Source organism: Giraffa tippelskirchi, chromosome 7 (genome assembly GCF_054371585.1).
Source record: "Giraffa tippelskirchi isolate mGirTip1 chromosome 7, T2T-mGirTip1v1.2.pri, whole genome shotgun sequence".
Lineage (NCBI taxonomy): Eukaryota > Metazoa > Chordata > Mammalia > Artiodactyla > Giraffidae > Giraffa > Giraffa tippelskirchi.
Window position 1 is genome coordinate 150,853,214 of NC_137281.1, and position 19,461 is coordinate 150,872,674.

Genomic DNA, 19,461 nt, shown 5'->3' on the forward strand with positions numbered 1-19,461 from the left:
ATGGAAGCTCAGCTTCAACCTATCAGATGGTGTTGGTGATTTATATAGTAGGAGACAAGATAAAAGAACCACAGGTGAGCCTGATAAATAGAAGACTGAAATGTCCCTAAGCATTTCACTAGCAGCCTATCCAAATACCTTTACACCAAAATTTGGTCCCCAGTACCTTCAGACATACGACCAATTCTCTTTCAAGAGAGCAGCTTGTTTCCTGTCATCTTTCTACTGTTCATTAACCTTTGTGTGTTCCAAGTTTTCGGAGAAGGCAATGGCAACCCACTCCAGTACTCTTGCCTGGAAAATCCCCTGGATGGAGTAGCCTGACAGGCTGCAGTCCATGGGATCGCAAAGAGTCGGACATGACTGAGCCACTTCACTTTCACTTTTCACCTTCATGCATTGGAGAAGGAAATGGCAACCCACTCCAGTGTTCTTGCCTGGAGAATCCCAGGGACGGCGGAGCCTGGTGGGCTGCTGTCTATGGGGTCGCACAGAGTCGGGATGCGACTGAAGCGACTTAGCAGCAGCAGCAGGATTCCAAGTGTTAGAGTGGGAACTTTACATTCATTTGGCTCAGTTACTCTTACAGTAACCCCACGTGGTGTGGTAGCCTCCCAGTGTAGTACCGACGGCTTCTGTGACAGCAGAGGAGACGGGCGTGTGCCTACTGATGCCTCCATTCTGCTCCATTTGAATAGGTTACTCACTTACTTGCTGCTTCCCCCAGCAGACTTGATCTCATTCATTTTATCTATAACAAATAGCATACTGCCAGGAAATTCTATATGGTCCGTATGAGTGAAGCTCTGCTTATAAATCATGAGCTGGGGACTTCCCTAGTGGTCCAGTGTTTAAGAATCTGCCTCCCCATGCAGAGAACACAGGTTCGATCCCTTGTCTGGGATGATTCCACATGCTGCTGGGCAGCTAAGCCCACACGCTGCAAACTACTGAGCCCACACTTTAGAGCCTGTTTGCCAGAACTAGAGAGAAGTTTGCATGCCGAATCAAAGCTCCTGCGTGCCACAACTAGGGTGCAACACAACCAAATAAGTAAATAACTATATTCATATTTTCGAAAAGTCCTGAGAAGGTCATTCTGACTAGGGACTCACCTCTGCAATAGGAAATCACAAGTTCAACATGACTGATTAGGAAGTAAAAAGGAAACATCTATTACTTTTCACATTCCTTACTTTTAATTCAAAAAGTTTTACAAACTTCAAGTATTTAAAAGCATCAGTGTTTACATGGTCTTATACTTTGATTTCAATAATAAATGCACCCACATGCAATGGCATGTAAAGATATTTCCAATACAGTGTTAAAGGTGGGTGAGTGGGGAACAGTGTTCATATAGCATTTATTTAGAATAAACCAATTTTTGAACATATGAATCCATATTTGCATGTTTATATCCAGGCACATTTTTATTCTTCACTCATTCAATCAATCCTCTATTGGTGGGTAATTAGGATATTTCTAATGTTTTATTGTTATCATTATTAGAAAAAAAAAAATACCCTGCATCGAATGTCCTAGTACAATCTCTCTGTGTACTTGTCTAATTATTTTGTCAGGATAACCAGACCCATATGTCCACTTCGTGCAGCTATTTGCTGTGAATGCCCTCTCTGCCTCCAGAAATGGGCTTTTCTCCTGGGAGTAGTGGCTGCCACATTAACTGGTGACTGGAGTAATATAAGTTCATGTGACATGATTAACAAAGCATGCCAAAGGTCATCTGCATCTTATTTATCAATGAGTTATCTGACACCCCTTAGAGACACTAAGCTTTTCAAAAAGCCCATTCCTGAGCTGAATTCCTGTACACAGAAGCATCATATGCCAAATTTTCTCATACAGACATGATCACATCTAATTTGATATACAAGACCATTGGCAGAAGGCCTTGCCATCTGAGTTCTGTGGGACTGTGTTAAATTATTAAAAAAAAAAAAAAAGTGCCTTAGATAGAACAAAGACAGGGAACTGGCTGTTGCAACCAGGGACTTCAATGTGCTCCCATAGCCCTAGGATGGGACTCATGTTTTAAAATAAATTTATAAAACTTTTTGAATTGGGGAACCTGAAAAAGTGTGAGCTCTTTGCTGACTTTCTTGCTGGTCATAAGGAATCCGTGGTCTCACAGGGAGCTCCTTAGGCCCCTGACAAGCTGATCCTGACCGGAACTCTCATGTTGAAATGAGTACAGACTCATGCATGCTGACAGCAAACATTCCTTGCACATCTGCTGTACCCAGGGCCATGTTATTTGCAGATGGTAAAGCTGTGCCATACAGGATGAATAGAAGTTACCAGGCAGAGAGGAGGCAGGAGGGCATTTCTGGCAGAGGGAGCCATACACAGAATGCAGCGGGGAGCCTACGTGATACATTCTGAATTCCAAATAGTTTGGTTTTGCTGGAGATGGGTTGCAAGCTGAGAAGTAATGGGAAATGAGCTGGATAGCATACCAAGAGGTGGCGGAGGACAGGGGCCTTTCAGCTCCACGACACTGACTACACTACCTGCTCACCTGGTTTCTTGATAAGCACTGAATGGGAACCTCAGTATGAATCCTTGTTCTCCCTTATCAGAATCACATTAGTGGCTTCCCATTACTCTTAGGGAAAACTAGATCCTTAATGCAGCGGACAGGGCCCTGTACCATCTGTCTCCTGCCTCTTTAGTCTCATTCCTCACCAGTCCCACCTTCGTCCTTCCAACCCTGACCTCTATGTTCCAGCCATATTGACTTTCCTTGAGTTTTTGCTAATGGGCTGCATTGGTACCTGCTAACCACGAGCCTTTATATGTTCTATGCACTCTTCATAGGGTCCTCCTTCCTTCCTAACACGCTGGCCTGTTTATTTCCTTTTATCCCTCAGGTCTCAGCTCAGTTATTTTTTATAAAAGAAATGCCTCCCTGAGTTCCCTGATTGGATCTAACCTCCCATTTGTATGTTCTCATAGCACACTGTATTTTTCTTTCACAATACTATAGGAAGAGTAATTATCTGTGATGTGTTGGTACAGTTAGTTGATCCACGTTGGTTTTCTCCTAATAAGTAACACCATCATGTGTAGCATCATCATTAAATCAGCCAGCATCAGCTAAGGTGTTTACATTTGCTCTACCCTCTTCTAAGCATTTTATATGTATTACCTTACATAATTCCCAGAGAAGTCCCCATTATACAGATGATAAAATTGAGGGAGAGAAAAGTTAAGTAACTCCCCAAATTTACACAGCTAGTAGGTGAATTTGGAATTTAAACCCAGGCAGAGTGGATTCATTCTATTCACCACTGTTTCTGCTGACCGGTGAGTTCCAGTCCTAGCATCTAGTAATTTCTCAATTAATACTTATTGAAAATGCAAATGGATAAGTAAATTAATTCATCTACATGCGATACATGCCCAACTCTTAACTGGGGGCAATTGAGCATGATACAAAAGAGTTGTGATGGACATTTTATTGGCAGGAATATATTCTGGAGAAGATTTGGAAAAGAGGAGCCCTAAAGCACTTTATGTGATTTGTGAGGAAAATCTTACAAGATGTTAACCAAAGAGATTAGTTCTGTGGCTTATGTGTCCATCATTGTGACCTTTCCCAATATTGACTTTTGGGTTTGTTCAGTGTCTGTAATCCTATAGGCTGACATTTATAATCTTGAGTGATTATGCTGTGTTTGCAAAGGGTTTGCTATACAAGAAACATCTCTTGGAAACTTTGAAATACAGAGAGCAAGTCAATGGTAATATTATCCAGAGATTTGCCAGTCTGCGGTTATCTTGCTTATCCAAAAGCAAATTAATTTCCTCTTTCTCACCTCTCTACAGTAAGTACTTTACAGCTCTGTACTTTCATGCACTGAGATTTTCCCATCCACTGGAGAAGACCTCCAGATAAAAAGAGGCAGAACAATGACTGAAACCAGTTCTAGAACCTTAGACATTGGATTACTGTCTGAAATCCATGGTCAGACCATGGAACTCCCTTTGTATTACCAGACTTTGATAAAGTAAATTCAGTCTCCTTGGGGCTTCCCTGGTGGCTCAGAGGTTAAAGCGTCTTCCTACAATGCGGGAGACCTGGGTTCGATCCCTGGGTCGGGAAGATCCCCTGGAGAAGGAAATGGCCACCCACTCGAGTACTCTTGCCTGAAGAATCCCATGGACGGAGAAGCCTGGTAGGCTACAGTCCATGGGGTCGCAGAGAGTCGGACACGACTGAGTGACTTTTTCACTTTCACTTTGAGAACATACTTTCACATACCCTTTGATGAAAGTTCTGCTGGAGAAATCTGCCCACCTTGTAACTACTTCTATGTAAGTAACTGTCCGTATATTTCTCTATGGTAGGTTTCTCTATATTAGGTGTTTTTCCATTATCAGTTGCAACCCAGTGAGTGAGCACAAGCACGGGTCCTAACTAGATGACTGATGCTTCCCTTTTACTGGATAGTCTCTCCACCCTCTGAATTTGTCATAGGATAAAGAAGGGAAATTTGCAGGGGAAGCGCGATGATGACGTGCTGATGTGGGAAGGATGGTTTATGACTCATGTTATTGGGGTGGAGGGGGAATAGGAAGTGAATTAAATATGTGGTCCAATTAGTTTCCTTTTCCCACCATTGAAATTACTGAATGAGGTGGCGACTTAGATACTTGATTTCCCTACTCTTAGATTTACTAGTAAAGAAGGATTATAGTATAAGGGTCAAGGCAGTGTCAGTCAGGGACAGTAAAGCAGTGTATAATTCTATGACTGTTTCTATCACAACCAATGTAGATTTACATTTAGCTGGCTTTTGTATTAGCTTGTGCATAGTACTGTTTTATATTAAATATCACTAGAGGATGTTTAATACATAAGACCGTGAAATTAGTGTTTATATATTTTGGTACCCATGCCAAAATTGAATATTCTACCTGATGGAGGAAGGGGAGATCGTGACCCTAGGGATAAGTTTCATGCATTCTGGACCACATCCATGGAAGAATCGAACCCAGGATCAATTCAGTCATAATTATTGCAGTCATCCAATTTCAAGTTAGGGCAGTAGGTTGTGTATTTGGGGGTGATTCTTAGTGCCAGATAAGAATTGGATTATTCATAAGAGAAGTCATTTAATGTACAATGTGTGAGACTAATTCAAAATTCTTCCCAGAGAATAAGATTATGTTATTGAAGCAAACTTCGGTCCACTTTCCCACAGCACAGCAAAGCCAGTTTTATTGACACCAGGTTGCAGTAAAGGAAAATACAGCATTTATCGCATGGTGTCAAGCAAGGATCCAGGACAGCTCATGCTCAAAAGACTAGAACTCCCTGGTGGCTTTCAGGGAAGAGTTTTTAAAGGTGACATTTGGGGTAAGAGTGGCAGGGGACATGACTTTCTTCTCATTGGCTGCTGAGGAGATAACAGAGTGGTGTTTGGGGAATCTTAAGCATCAATCTTCTGATTCCAACTAATCTGGGGTCCCGTGCTTGAGCTGAACATGTGGTCACCGTCATCCACCTGGGTAGGGGTCTTAGTTCCTGTAGAACAACTCAAAGGACATGTATCATGTGGTTATATATGTCCCTTGAGAAGGAACTAAGACTCTGTTTTATCGCAGCATTTGCTTCTCAACCACTTTTCCTTGTTTCCACATCCCCTCACTTCCCTAATTAGTACCTGCTAGCGTCTGCTCCTTGGAGTTCAGAGAAGGGCTGGAGACCAAAGCCTTTTTCTGTGAACAAGAATCTGGGGACATGGAGGGCCTTTTGTATCCGGGAGGGCCCTACCGGGCCCGGCTCTGTTTCAGGTCCCCCTTTCTGTTGTTGTTCAGTCACTCAGTTGTGTCCGACTCTTTGTGATCCCATGAACTGCAGCACCCCAGGCTTCCCTGTCCTTCACCATCTCCCGGAGTTTGCTCAAATTCGTGTCCTTTGAGTCAGTGATGCCATCCAACCATCTCGTCCTCTGTCTTCCCCTTTCTGTTGGTACTTCTCAATTCTGAGGAGAACAGAGATAGAACAAGAAAGAGAAGACACTTCTGGAAAGAGAGGTGAATCATAAACTTGGCAGGGGAACTCCGTTTTAGAAGGACTCGGTTTTGGTTCTTATGGATACAACAAAAAGGGGAGACAAGTGCCTAGACTGGAGGACAGAGCTCGAAGTGAGTTAATCCAGACCCAGAATCTGGTAGGAATTGAACGAGTAGGCTAAGCTCATGTGTCAGCTGGACTGCAGAGTTTGAGTTTCAGATGTCCACCTGATCACTCCAAGTTGGAATAAGGGAGAAGATGGAGGGTATAAATGAAAGGACAGTTGGACACCAATAGACCATTCAGACATTCTAGCCAACTCTGTAAAGAGTAAGAGCCTCAGTAAGAAACGCTACGTTGGGAGGTTCTGTCTAGCTCTAGGCACATTGATTCAGCATATAAGGTAACCACAGATTAGATTATTTCCAAATTTTAATTACTGGTCAGTGGAGAGCAAACAATATATTCCCATCATGTGCTTTAGACATGGTTGTGCAAAGTCAGCATTGTAGCCCCAGGGCTAGTCCAGAGTGTACCACCCAAAGCAGGCACTTCGTAAATGGTGAAGGAATAAATGTGAGTGGATGAATAAATAACCAAAGTTGTGGGGGTGGATTGGGTGGGACTGTGGCAGCTAAGGACTGACATCATCCTTCAAGGACCAGCTCAAAATGCCACATTTTCACTACAGCTTTCACATTAAGTTAATTATTCCTCTCCTCCGTTTCTATGGTGATTTATTTATTCTGCTTTAATGGCATTTATGAGTCATATTGTAATTACATTTCATGAATCCTTCTCACTCCTTGACTATGAAATCCTTGACCGAAGGGATTTTTAGTTTGTATTTACACTGCTGCACATAGTATCTAAGCACAGACTAGGCACTCAATAAACATTTATCAAATTGAGTCTAAAGTTTCTAATGTACCAGTGTGGTTTGTGAGCCATGCTTTATTCATTTAATAAGCTCACAGGGCTTTGTGATTACGTGACAGTCACACTGAAAAATCAGGGCAGTAGCCTCTCCAATATCAGGATTTTTTTCCCCCTTCCTTCATGATTATCTCTTCCTTTGCCTCCTGGAAATTATATATTGGAGGAGGTTGTTAATGTGTTGTCTTATAGATTTCCCCATAGTGCATCGACTTCTCTGATGAAAAAAAAAAAAGAGCTCTCTATGGAATTATTCACCATTCAGGGACCTTCTGCACTGACATAGATGCTGGGATCACACTGAGAAAGCAAAGACTGGGATCAGAGGGACAGGGCAAGGAAAGCATGAAGGGCGTGAAGAAGGGGGGCAGCTCTCTCCTTCCTTGTACTGGGGAGCCCAGAAGTGGCATCACTTTGGGAAATTGTGCTCCGGGAAAGACATTTTAATTTATAAGCTAAGAATGTTCTGATCACCAACTGCAGAAACTGATTTGGTTGTTCATCTGATTCAACTCAAGTCAAAATTTGAAGACAATTACGATAGTAGAGCTGATAGGCAATTACATTTTTGTTCTCTCGCTCTCCAGTTCCTTCTCTCTATCTTCCCTCTCCATCCTTTCGCCCTTGAGATTATTCTTGGGGGAAGGCAATGGAGGCACAAGACGAGTGAGTAATTTTGGAGGAGTGGTGTGTGGGCTTCTACAGCACAGACTATCATAAATAGCGTGTTGTCTTCTCTAGTACCTCATCTTAATCAAATTTTGTTAACCTCCCATGAAATCTAACGGATGAAAGATAAAGACTATTTTGTCCCCTTCTTGGAAGTATGAAATAGGAAATGTACATGCACTTCAAGACAGTTACTGCAACTGACTAGAAACTGAGTTGTCTTTATCTGTAGATACAGAGTGTCTTTTAAAAGAGATTTTTGGGAGTTCCCTGGTGGTCCAGTGGTTAAGACTTCACCTTCCAATGCAGGGAGTGAGGGTTTGATTCCTGGTCCTGGAGTTAAGATCCCACATCCCTTGTGGCCAAAAAGTAAAATATAAAACAAAAGCAATATTGTAACAAATTCACTGAAGACTTTAAAAATGGCCCACATCAAAAAAAAAAAAAAACTAATAATCTTAAAAAATAAAATAGAAATGCTATCCTCCAAATCATAATGTACACAGAACCCTGGGGTAAGGAGAGACAATATTGGGAAACAGATTTTAAGGGAGATTGAAAATAACCCTTGAAATAGTGGTACAAGAAACAGAACAAAGTGTTAGAATGAAGAAAGAAGTTGTTTTTTTTTTTTGCTGGAAGCAACGCCTGGTGTGTAAACCTAAAATAAAATATCAACAGAAGATAGAGTTTAAGAGTATATCAGAAGGCAAAAATTACTTCTTAGACAGATGAAGAGATTGTTAGATGACTGTGGATTTCTGCATCTATTTCTATCTTTTTTCATTTCTATTTTGAAGGATATTTATTTATCTGTAAACATTAGCAAATGCAATGCTTTTGACTCAGCAGACTGGGTTTTCTGGTCCAAAGACAGTGAAATCAAAGGTGAAGGACGGGGAGTCTACTCAGTTCAGGAAACACTGGTCTATCTAAATTATTTGAAAATGGCTTTTTTTTTTCTTTTAACTTTGTATTTTGTATTGGAGTATAGCCAAATGACAATGCTGTGATAGTTTCAGGTGGACAGTGAAGGAACTCAGCCATACGTACGTGTATCCCTTCTTCCTCAAAGTCCCCTCCCTCCAGGCTGCCACATAACACTGAGCAGAGTTCCGTGTGCTGTTTTCTCGACAATATAGGAAACGCTTTCAAGATTCAACCAAAGTTGAATGTATTCAGAATCACGCCTCTCTTCTCAGGGAACCTGTTGCTCAACAATTTACTATGACTACTTCAAAGTTTAAAACAAGCTAGAACTTCCCTCTGAAACTTTCCCTCAAAGACCCAGGCTTTTCTATACACTCTCTGAAAAAGTAGAAGTGTTAGTCACTCAGTCGTGTCTGACTCTTTGTGACCCCATGGACTGTAGCCTGCACGCTCCCCTATCTATGGAATTCTCCGGGCAAGAATACTGGAGTGGGTAGCCGTTCCCTTCTCCAGGGGATCTTCCCAGCCCAGGGATGGAACTCAGGTCTCCTGCATTGCAAGCGGATTCTTTACCAGCTGAACCAGTTTCTCTGTAAACCTCCTTTCTGCTGCCTGGCCCATTACAATTTGGCACATTCACCTTTGTAATGAGTGTCCTGTGCATAGTAAATATGTCAGATAAGGTTGACTGAATTGACGCAGAAGTGGTGGTGTGGAACATGCCTTTGGCTTGAGACTCTGCTGTGCAGCAGGGAAATGTTAGAGAATAAACTAGACAAACCTGAAAAAAAAATACTTCAACCACAGTCTATATTATCATGTTAAATAATGGAGAAGCATTTTGCTTTGTTATTTGTAGACTGTTTATAAAGGCCTTTCTAAGAAAAACAAACAAACAAAAAAGATGTATAGACTCTTGAGTCTTTACAGAGTCTACATGTATCGCCAGGGTCAGTTCAGTCGTATCTGACTCGTTGCAACCCCATGGACTGCAGCACGCTAGGCTTCCCTGTCCATCATCAACTCCCGGAGCTTGCTCAAACTCATATCCATTGAGTCGGTGATGCCATCCAACCATCTCATCCTCCGTCGTCCCCTTCTCCTCCAGGTCATTTTAGTTCAAAATGCAAATGCGATTGTTTGGACTTTTTTGTTTCGCAATATTACTTTATATCTGAGCCTCCTTAGGCCCATGTCACACTCTTAGATTTGCTCAGAGTTTAAAAGGCCCTTTTACTCACTTCTTGACCTTTCCCCCCTGTCTCTGGCCACAGGTTATGGTTAAAAGAATGACGTTTTAGAATCAGACAGATCTGGGTCAGACTTACAGCTTTGCTACTTATTACTTGCATTCTTGAGCTATCGGAAGCTGAGTTCCCTCTTCAGCAAAGTAGAAATGACTTTACTAACTTCACAAGGTGTTTGAAAGGATTAAATGGAATAGTAGCACAGTGCTTGGTTCACAGTAAGTACTTAATAAATGGCAGACAATTGTCACTCTGCTTGCTTTAAATAAATTCACTCTGCTACCCTACATCCTGAGTAGAGGCCTTAGCTTGTCTCCGAGCCTTTGGAACCGTCGGGTTCCCTTGTGTTTGGACTTCTGATTAAAACGCACATCGTCTCTGCAGCCATGTCCTCTACCCTCACAGCAGATGACTAGAAAGCTTCTTCCTGTGGATTCAGAGTCTGTTTTTGGCCTTTGTCACCAGCTTTCTAGGCACTCTCTGCTGCTTATCCCGCTAACCCTCACTGTAAAGTTTCAAGCAAGCTTCCCTGTTTCACTCACCCATCATTCCTGCAGCTCTTAGTCTCATCCTGAGATGCTGGTCTGGAGTAGACTGGAGTATCTCTTTCTGAACTCTTTCTTAATCAGGCAACACCATGTGTAAGATACTGGGCCTCCACAGTTTCACTGTGGTCTCTCTTTATAACATCTATGTAAGGGCTCTACAGTTCTCTGCTCCTGCTTCAAAAAAATGTAGATTTTCCACATATAACACAGTCTCAACTTGGAATACTCCAGACATGGAAAAGTCCATGTTATAAATATCTTGATCAACAGGATATCCTTTGTTAAAATGTTGCTGATGCAAATATTTCTAGAGTATACCTGTCATCTTTTCATGACTTCATTTCAGGATCTATCATACCTCAGCATCATTTCAGTGCCCCCAAATGTGGAAATACAGTAAACTGAGCTTCGTCTGTATTATCTACTATCTCAAAAAACCCTGCAAAAATATTTCTTCTTAGCAAACTCTGGCATTACTTTAATCTGTGTGCAAGATATCTCTCACTCTTTAAATTCAAGCACACTGAAACGTCTGGTTCAAAGGTAAATTTGTTTCTTTGTTTTTAAATAATTGATGAAACCCTTTAAACTAAATAAAGCTTTGCTTCTGTTTGCATAAAATTAACTGTATTACTTAAGGGGTTCATATAGTTTTGTATTATTATATGCTAAAGAGTTATTTCTCAGGATTCTTGATATTCTGTTTTTCTACCTACCCGTTAATATTTTTAATTCCTGATCACTAGCCCAACTACCCTAGATTAGCTGATCCAATTTAAATGGCTAGCTGTACTTTAGGGGGAAAAAAAATCATTTTGTGAAAAATAGGTATGAGGTTGGGAAGTTGGTGGTGGTTTGACATAGGGAAAAGAGTAGGATCAATATACATAGTAATGTACATGAGATGCTAAAGAATGCAAGGAGCCAAGGAAGGTGATGAGCTGACATCCGTCACCACTCAGGTACATCCAATTTCAGCATTCACTCCTTCATTCATACTCCATGGAAGCAGGCAGGCAAGAAGAATTCATGTCATATTCTCCATTCTGCTCTGAACCCCAGGGTCAGAGCTCTTTGATATATTGTCTCATTGTGGGATTCTAAGCATTCTATAAAGAGTTACATTTCACTTGATCCAGTTCAGTATCAAGCTGGGAAAGTGAAATGCAGTAAGGGCTGACACCCATTGGCAGTGTAAATGAACCAAGACACAGACTACATCGCCTGCTATGGGAGCAGTTTTCCATACCAATCAGATTCCCCACTTCCCTACACCACCACCAGAAGCTAATGTTCAACTTCTTACATTGCCCATAAGAGCTCAAAAGCATTCTTGTGATTTACTGGGGCTACTCATTAAAACGTATTCATTTCACTAGTCTGTGGATGGGAAGGTGGTGGAGAAAAAGGCTTCTTAAGTGTTCTGTGGAGTTTTACTCTATGCTGCCTGACGTGGGTTGGAGTAGTGAGATTTGTATGTCACCTGCTTAGATGAAGAGTCTTGCAGCACATGTTCGCTGCATATGGATAAACCTGCCTCATTCATAACCACTGACAGCTGACAACCTTTGGACTCTTTCCACAGCTTGAAAACTCTTCTTTCCCTTGAAAGCACCACAGCCTGTGCCACAGTATTCCGTGTTTTTATTTCCTAAAAGGAAAAAAAAAAAACCTGTCACTTAAAGAGAAAGTTAATGGAAGTTTTAATAACAAGTTGACTAAAATTTAGAAGATTATTAAGTACTCCTCCCTCTTCTCTGGAGTAGCTGTGAGCCAGACACCTGTTCATTAACCCTGAGTCTGTTACTTTTCCCTGCAGTATCATGGAGCAAAAATAATAGATGGAAGCCAGGAGACCTGTGTTTAGTCCCATCTGTATCCCAACTAAGACCATGACTTCCGTCTAGCTGTTTCAGGACCGTGCATCATATAGAAAGAGTATCCTGAGAATGAAATCCATTATACAAATGAAAAGTATAATTATCACAATCCTTTGAAGATTTAGCAGTTTTACTCTTTTGATGAGGCTAGTGTATAGAATACCATGGTAGATATCATTTTATATATTCCAGCATACATTGAAATCTTTGGGGGCATTAAGAAACGCAGGAATGACACAGATTTGGTATCCGATAGTGACTGTTCCCTCTACCTTCTCTGGTAGCTCAGACGGTAAAGCGTCTTCCTACAATGCAGGAGACCCGGGTTCAATCCCTGGGTCTGGAAGATCCCCTGGAGAAGGAAATGGCAACCCACTCCAGTATTTTTGCCTGGAGAATCCCATGGATGGAGGAGCCTGATGGGCTACAGTCTATGGGATCACAGAGAGTCGGAAACGACTGAGCGACTTCACTTTCACTTTTTACTTTCAATGATTTTCATCATCTCTTGCATGATAGCTCTAAAATCTGAATCAATAATGATTGTCTGGAAACCGTTAGCCACTAGAATTACAATTTCCAAGGTATTGCCTAGGAGTGCTGAAGGGCTGGCTCTAAGAGAGAGCTTACATGCGATTACAATACATAAAAGAGAGAGAAATTGAATTCAATTAAACCTGGGGGAGAAGCCCATAGGCTATAATATGATTTGGGTTTTTTTCCCCAAGATTTATTCTTTTCTACAGAAGCACACTAGTAGATCTGCCATGACCCAAAAAGAAATAAGGGTTATGGCCACATGTGCAGGTCAGCTTCTCTGTTTGGCAGTTCCTCCTTGAAGTAACCCCTTTAAGTGTCTGGGTGGTGTCCAGTGTTTACTCTTACAGACGGCGGAGATGAGCGAATTTGTCTTCAGTCAAGGTCTCTCTGCTGAGAATTGGATCAAGGGGACATATTGCCACATGCCTGTCTTTCAGAAAAAGCAGTGCTGTGATAGCGCAAACATCCCGAGAGCTTTGCCTTGACGGAAGTGTGTTTTTAATAATACGATTTTGGTACCCAGCCCTCTGTGGATAGCTTGGCATATGTCTTGTCATATTTAAACAGCACTGACTGATAAAGCGGCTATTAATTGGCAGTTAGTGACGAGGTTGCAGGCCTCTGTTACCCAGCCTTTTCAGCTAGCTGATCATTAACTAGGAGGAAGGGTTTGACCCAGAAGGTCATTACTGTTATTAAGTGGGAAAAGAAATTAAAATTCTTCAAATTGCTTCTTTATGAATCAGATGAGGATTTTAAAAAGAGAGGGAGAAAAGAGAAAAGATAGCTCATGTCACAGTGGAGCCAGCATCTGTTTACAGCCCTGCTCTTTTCCTGTGCCTTGAGGAGCAAATGGTCATGTCTATGGGAGAAAGGCTGTATTTCCAAAATCTCACTGCTTCATTCTCTACAACCTTACTTGTGGTTGTTCAGTTGTTCAGTTGTGTTCTACTCTTTGCAACCCCATGGAATGCAGTATACCAGGCTTCCCTGTCCTTCACCATCTCTCTGAGTTTGCACTGACTCATGGCCATTGAGTCAATGATTCCATCCAACCATCTCATCCCATGTCACCCTCTTCTGCTCCTGCTCTCAGTCTTTCCCAGCATCAGGGTCTTTTCCAATGAGTCAGTTCTTCATATCACTCACTACTTTGACATTAATCTAAAGTCAGACATTTTAAACCATTATTTGACCTTTTCCAGAGAATATAGTTCCTAAAATTTTCAGAGGAAATCATTTTGTCTGGATGCCATGCAGTTTCTTAAACAGGCTTTGAATAATTTTTGTTAACGAAAATGTGACTAAAAGCAGTATGATTGCATATATCTTATTATATAAAATTGTAATAGTATCATGTGTGTGTTTAGAATTAGCTTTTTTCATAAGTCGTATTTTATTGAATATACTGATTAAGTCTTTAGCACCTACCTTGAGAAAAAAGTGTGAATTCTGATGCATATTCTTGATTCATTCTATGACCTTTGAGATTTTGCCTCTTCAGTAATCTCCTCATTGTCTTTCTAATGCACAAAGAAAATAAAAATGATCTGACGGGGTGCCGTGAGTCTTGGCAATTACAATTTCACATGAAAATTGTCTCTTGAGAGAAAAATATTACTCTCCCTTTTAATAAAAGGATACAATTAAGCCCTCCCTCAAACCTCTTGCCTTCAAATATATTAATGTCTTATGTAAAATATGAAAATGGATTCTTGTTTAGTTGAAAGAACCAAAGCAAGAGCCAAAAACATTTCTACCCATAAATTGGTTGATGAATATTAACTATTTTCCACATTGGCTCTAGCTAATAAAAAAAAGAAAATAGAAAGTGTGATGTGCTTTTGCTTATTACTCTGTTGATTTAGTCCTAGGTTCTGTTCTGCCCTTAGTATTATTGCCTTTTCTTGGTTGCATGATGCATTAAGGTTTGGAAATGCCAGTGTTTTAGCTAGAGGGCTGGGATTCGTGGGTTTATCTCTTACCTCTGAAGACTAGAGAAAGCAATTGTGTTGTTTGGAAATCTCTTTAAATTAGGTTTCAAAGGTAGTTGGTTTATTTTTGCACATCTTTTTTTTTTCTTCCAAAGATTAGGACTGGATTTTAGAAGGTTCTTTTAGCTACTTTAAAAAACAAAATGTATCCCTGTATCAAATAGGACTGAAGGAGATGTGCTGCAGTGTTTGAAGGCAAGAGCATCTGATCTCCAAAGAATCAGAAAATCTCTTCTCTAGTTGTATTTGTAGGTACTTTTTGTTATGTTGCTTTAAAAAAAAAAAAAAAAAACAGGTAAAGCTCAAATGAGCACAGCATGGTCCAGATGGTGTTTAAAGCTGCCCAAGTTTCTTTTATGTAACTTTCTCTTCCAAAGTGTGTTCCAGCTGGGAATCTGTTGGGCTGTTGAAACTAACTTTGTCCCTTTTATGTTTCTGTTATTCTAACACACATACACGCACACACACACACACACACGCACACATACAGGCGTGAACGTGGCCCTTCTGGATGTATGGCATTTCATTGCATGCAGTGGGGCTAAAAAGATCTCTGCAGGGCTTTATTAACTGCCTCTCAGGCTAAACATTTTATTCAGTCAAGAATTCTGCAGGGTGAATTTCAAAACAGAGAGCAGGAATCTGACCCACAGACAGGAACCCTTTGTAGGGCACCCACGTTCTCCTCGAGGCCTTTCTTAAGAAGAGGTGGAAGCAAGCATTTCCCTTCATCTCAAGCATATACAGCAAAGTCCTCAGTCAGCGGTATCCCCAGCAGTGAAAATTAGCTTAGTGTGGCAGTTTCTTTAGATGCCTGGAACATATATTTCTTTTGAAATTAAACAAATAACAAGTGCTAGCTTTTGTATAAAAAGATCCCTTTGTCGGGGCGTTAATATATGTTCGATTTGACTTGTTTATCAAGAAACAGAGGTGGGTTTCCCTGGAGCCCTCTATCTCTTCTACCCACCTTCTCCACACTCACCCTGTGCTCCAGCCAGACCAGACCAGTCGCTTATTCCCATCCCCTCCTTTCTGCTTTCGTGTTTCTAGGCATTGATTTGTGCCATCCATGTGGGCTGTCTATGCCCACCTCTGCCCACTAATAGCCTATCATCCTCTCAAAGCCAAACCAAAAGACCATCATCTCCATGAATTCCTCCCTGCCATTCCAGTCAGCATTTATTCCCCTTTCCTCAGAGCCCTTTTCTTCCTTCTTGCTATTATTTAAGGTTATTTATCCCAGACACATTCTTTATGATCAGCTTCTTGAGGACTGAGATAGATCACTTCAGGTGTCTTTTCTCAATTCAAAGGAATCTCTTCCTAGATAAATTCAGTGGATCCCCTTGGTGTCCTTAGCATCATCCGCTAAACAGTCTGCTTACCTCCGTTAAAATGATTGAAACACTTTGAGACTACTGAGTCAAGAGCCACTACCCCAAGAGCCCCGGTGACCTGAAGGCCAGCTGTGCGCCTCCTAGCAAGACTCTGCTCTTCCCACAGCACAAAGCAGATGGAGGCCTGGGACAGACCAAGCTGCCAGTACCCAGCTCCAGCGCTAGGACCGCTGTCTGTTCTGAGGAATCAGGTCTCCTGCTGCACTGACTGTTCAGTACTCCTGTTAAATTTAATATTACTCCTGCTGATGTTATTATAACCAGTGTGGCCCTGCAGGAGACAGTTAAAGCCACATACTCTTTATGGAGTTGTGTCTACCGTTCACTTCTGCAGAGAAGAATCGAGTGCTCTGAATAAGGACTGAGGATCCTTGAGCGTTTTCTCAACATAGCTGCAAAAGTAACAAAATTGGTACCCAAGCTTAAAATACAGCTAGAGCCATAGATCGGAGAAGGCAATGGCACCCCACTCCAGTCCTCTTGCCTGGAAAATCCCGTGGGTGGAGGAGCCTGGTAGGCTGCAGACCCATGGGGTCGCTAGGAGTTGGACATGACTGAGCGACTTCACTTTCACTTTTCCCTTTCATGCACTGGAGAAGGAAATGGCAACCCACTCCAGTATTCTTGCCTGGAGAATCTCAGGGACGGCGGAGCCTGGTGGGCTGCCGTCTATGGGGTCGCACAGAGTCGGACACGACTGAAGCGACTTAGCAGTAGCAGTAGCAGAGCCATAGATATAGCCTATGATAAGTATAGAGATAAACTTGTTTCACTGAGGAGTAACTAGGGAATTAGATTCCATTTGGACCTCTAGGTGATGAACAATTGGAAGCCTATTAAAACTATTTTAAATGCAAACATTTATTGCCTTTTCCTGTAAGATATAACTTATGTGGGAAAGAGTCTTGCCCAGTGTTTTCCTGGCTATACCGCCTATGAAGATATTTAAAACCTAAAGTGTATTTATTCTGCATTTAACGATGTTTAGAGACTGCCTTGTGTGTTAATGTGTGCTCTGTGACTAGCACCGTATCAACGCCCTCCGCCTGCATGCATTAATGTGTGCATTGAAGGGAAGGAGAGCAAGGAACGATAAACTGTGTTAATGGTGCAGTGTTCAAGGAAGATTTATCTAAGAAAGAACAGCCTGGTGCATTAATGTGAATATTCAAAGATAGATGTTTATCTTAATGGACTCAGAAGTACTTACAAACAGCATAATTGTTGCAGTCATTTTAAAGGGCATTTATTCAGAGCGATTGCACTTCCTCTTTCTTTTATGTAAAGAATTCTACTGAAACGTTTAAGTGACAACAGGACCCGTGTGGCCAAAGAGCTCTAGGTTGGTTTTTCCTGGGCTCTGCTCAGTCAAGCCTATTTGGAATGATGAGAAGCAAGACCCAAATCTCTTTGAGGCTCACTTATCGGATTTTTTGCAAAAACTAGTCTATTAAAATTTTAAACTGTTCCAATTTCCAGAATGCTACATGATATTTGACTTACTTTAAACCTACAGTCCTACAAACAAGGAATTGACTCCTTGGTACGTGGTTGTAGAATTGCAAGATGGGTTCTTTGGGGTCTTGTCTGGACCAAAGGAACACTTTGTATCTTGAAAGCCAGTATAGTCTTCCAGAGAAACTCCTGTTGTTGAAGAACAACTTAGAAAGGTATTGCTGTCTCTGACACCTCCAAAGGTGAGAATTAATGAGAATTTGACAAGGATGGGAAACAGACCCCCTTCTCCATCCCTCTTCCACTCTTCAAACATGACTCTTGGCTTGCCCAATTCTATTTAAGTCAGCAGACATTCCCTGAGTATCTCCTTTTCCTTGAAAGATCTACTATGCACCTAAGCTCCAGTCCAGTGCGGTAAGAGTCCTGTGGATGATTTCAAACTAATGATAAATAATATCACAATATTAACAGCACATCGCAAAACAGTAACATCCCTGAGTCACTGATACGTATTTCAAGCCACATAATAATAGCATGAGGTAGAAGTCCTCTCAGATTTACAGAAGAGGAAGCTGGAAGTCAGAGCTCCTATAATCATCCTGGCCTCTCTCCCCAGGGGCAGAACTGATGCTTCCAGACCCCAAACACAATACTCTTTCCTGATATTATAGCTGGTTATAGATGACGCCCCTTCCTTCTCTCAAGTAGCAATTAAGTAGAAGGAAATGTAAACCAGATATGCATTATAAGTCAGAATATAATAAATATGTTCCGTGAGATTTTAAGAAAGTACTGAGTTAGCATGCTAGAGTATTTTCTTTTTCAGCCATAGGATCAGGGCAAAGCTGCATGAAAAATGAATTTAGGCTGGGCTCTAAAGAAGGTTATATAGAAGTTTACCAGGTTTAGGTGGAATGAAATGCAAATAGAGCTGGGGAAGGAGTAATAGAAGCCAGAACATTGTCAGGAACTTATCAGGCTTGTTTAAGACATGGCAAACATTTATTTAATCGTCAGAATGTGGAAGTGCTCATGGGACAAATGGTAGCGAAATGTAGTGCTACAAAGTTACTTTGGAGCCCAGAGGTGGAGGATCTTGAATGAAAAAGATAATTAAGTTTTGATAAGCGGTGGGATATATTTGGACCAGGAGAGTGACATGTTGAAAGCCTTGTTTTTATTCTAGTGACGCTTTCGAGGGTTTATTAAAGAGACAGGGGCAGAGGTCTGGTTAAAGAATCTCAAGATTCATCCAGGTAGGCAGCCAGGCCAGTAGAAATGAAAAGCAGAGTGACATTTAAAATATTAGAAATGGGCTTTCCTGGACTTGGTGCTTGGAGGTATTATGCTGAGCACGAAGACTCAAAGATGAGCCTGAGGGTTTGGGCTCCTTCCTGAAGGTCAGTGACAGGACCGACACTCAGAGGCAAGAAAGGACGGACCAGTTCAGTCTGGGATGTGTTGGTCGCAGATACAAGATTTTCAATTGAAAATATCACTAAGGTGAAATGTTTCTCCCTCCTTACCCAGCATTAGCACGAGCTCTCCTCTTTCGAATCCCTTTTGGAATCTCATCAGACCACAGAACTGGCATATCGAAGAGCACTGTAATTACTACGGCAATTTCCAGGTTCTGGTCCTGGATGTTATTAAAATGCGCCCCCTTCCCCCCCGCCCCGCCCATGAGTTGCTGCTTAGTCGCTCAGTCAGGTCCAACTCCACAACCCCACAGACTGTAGCCTGCCAGGGCACCTCTGTCCATGGGAATTCTCCAGGCCAGAATACTGGAGTGGGTTGCCATGCCCTCCTCCAGGGG

General features: G+C 41.6%; 1 protein-coding gene across 12 annotated transcripts in view; it reads left to right on the forward strand.

Moving 5' to 3' along the window:
* The window catches only part of NRXN3 (neurexin 3), a 1,799,700-nt gene that overhangs the window by 1,706,797 nt on the left and 73,442 nt on the right, over positions 1 to 19,461 (forward strand). The gene's annotated exons all lie outside the window — the stretch shown is intronic.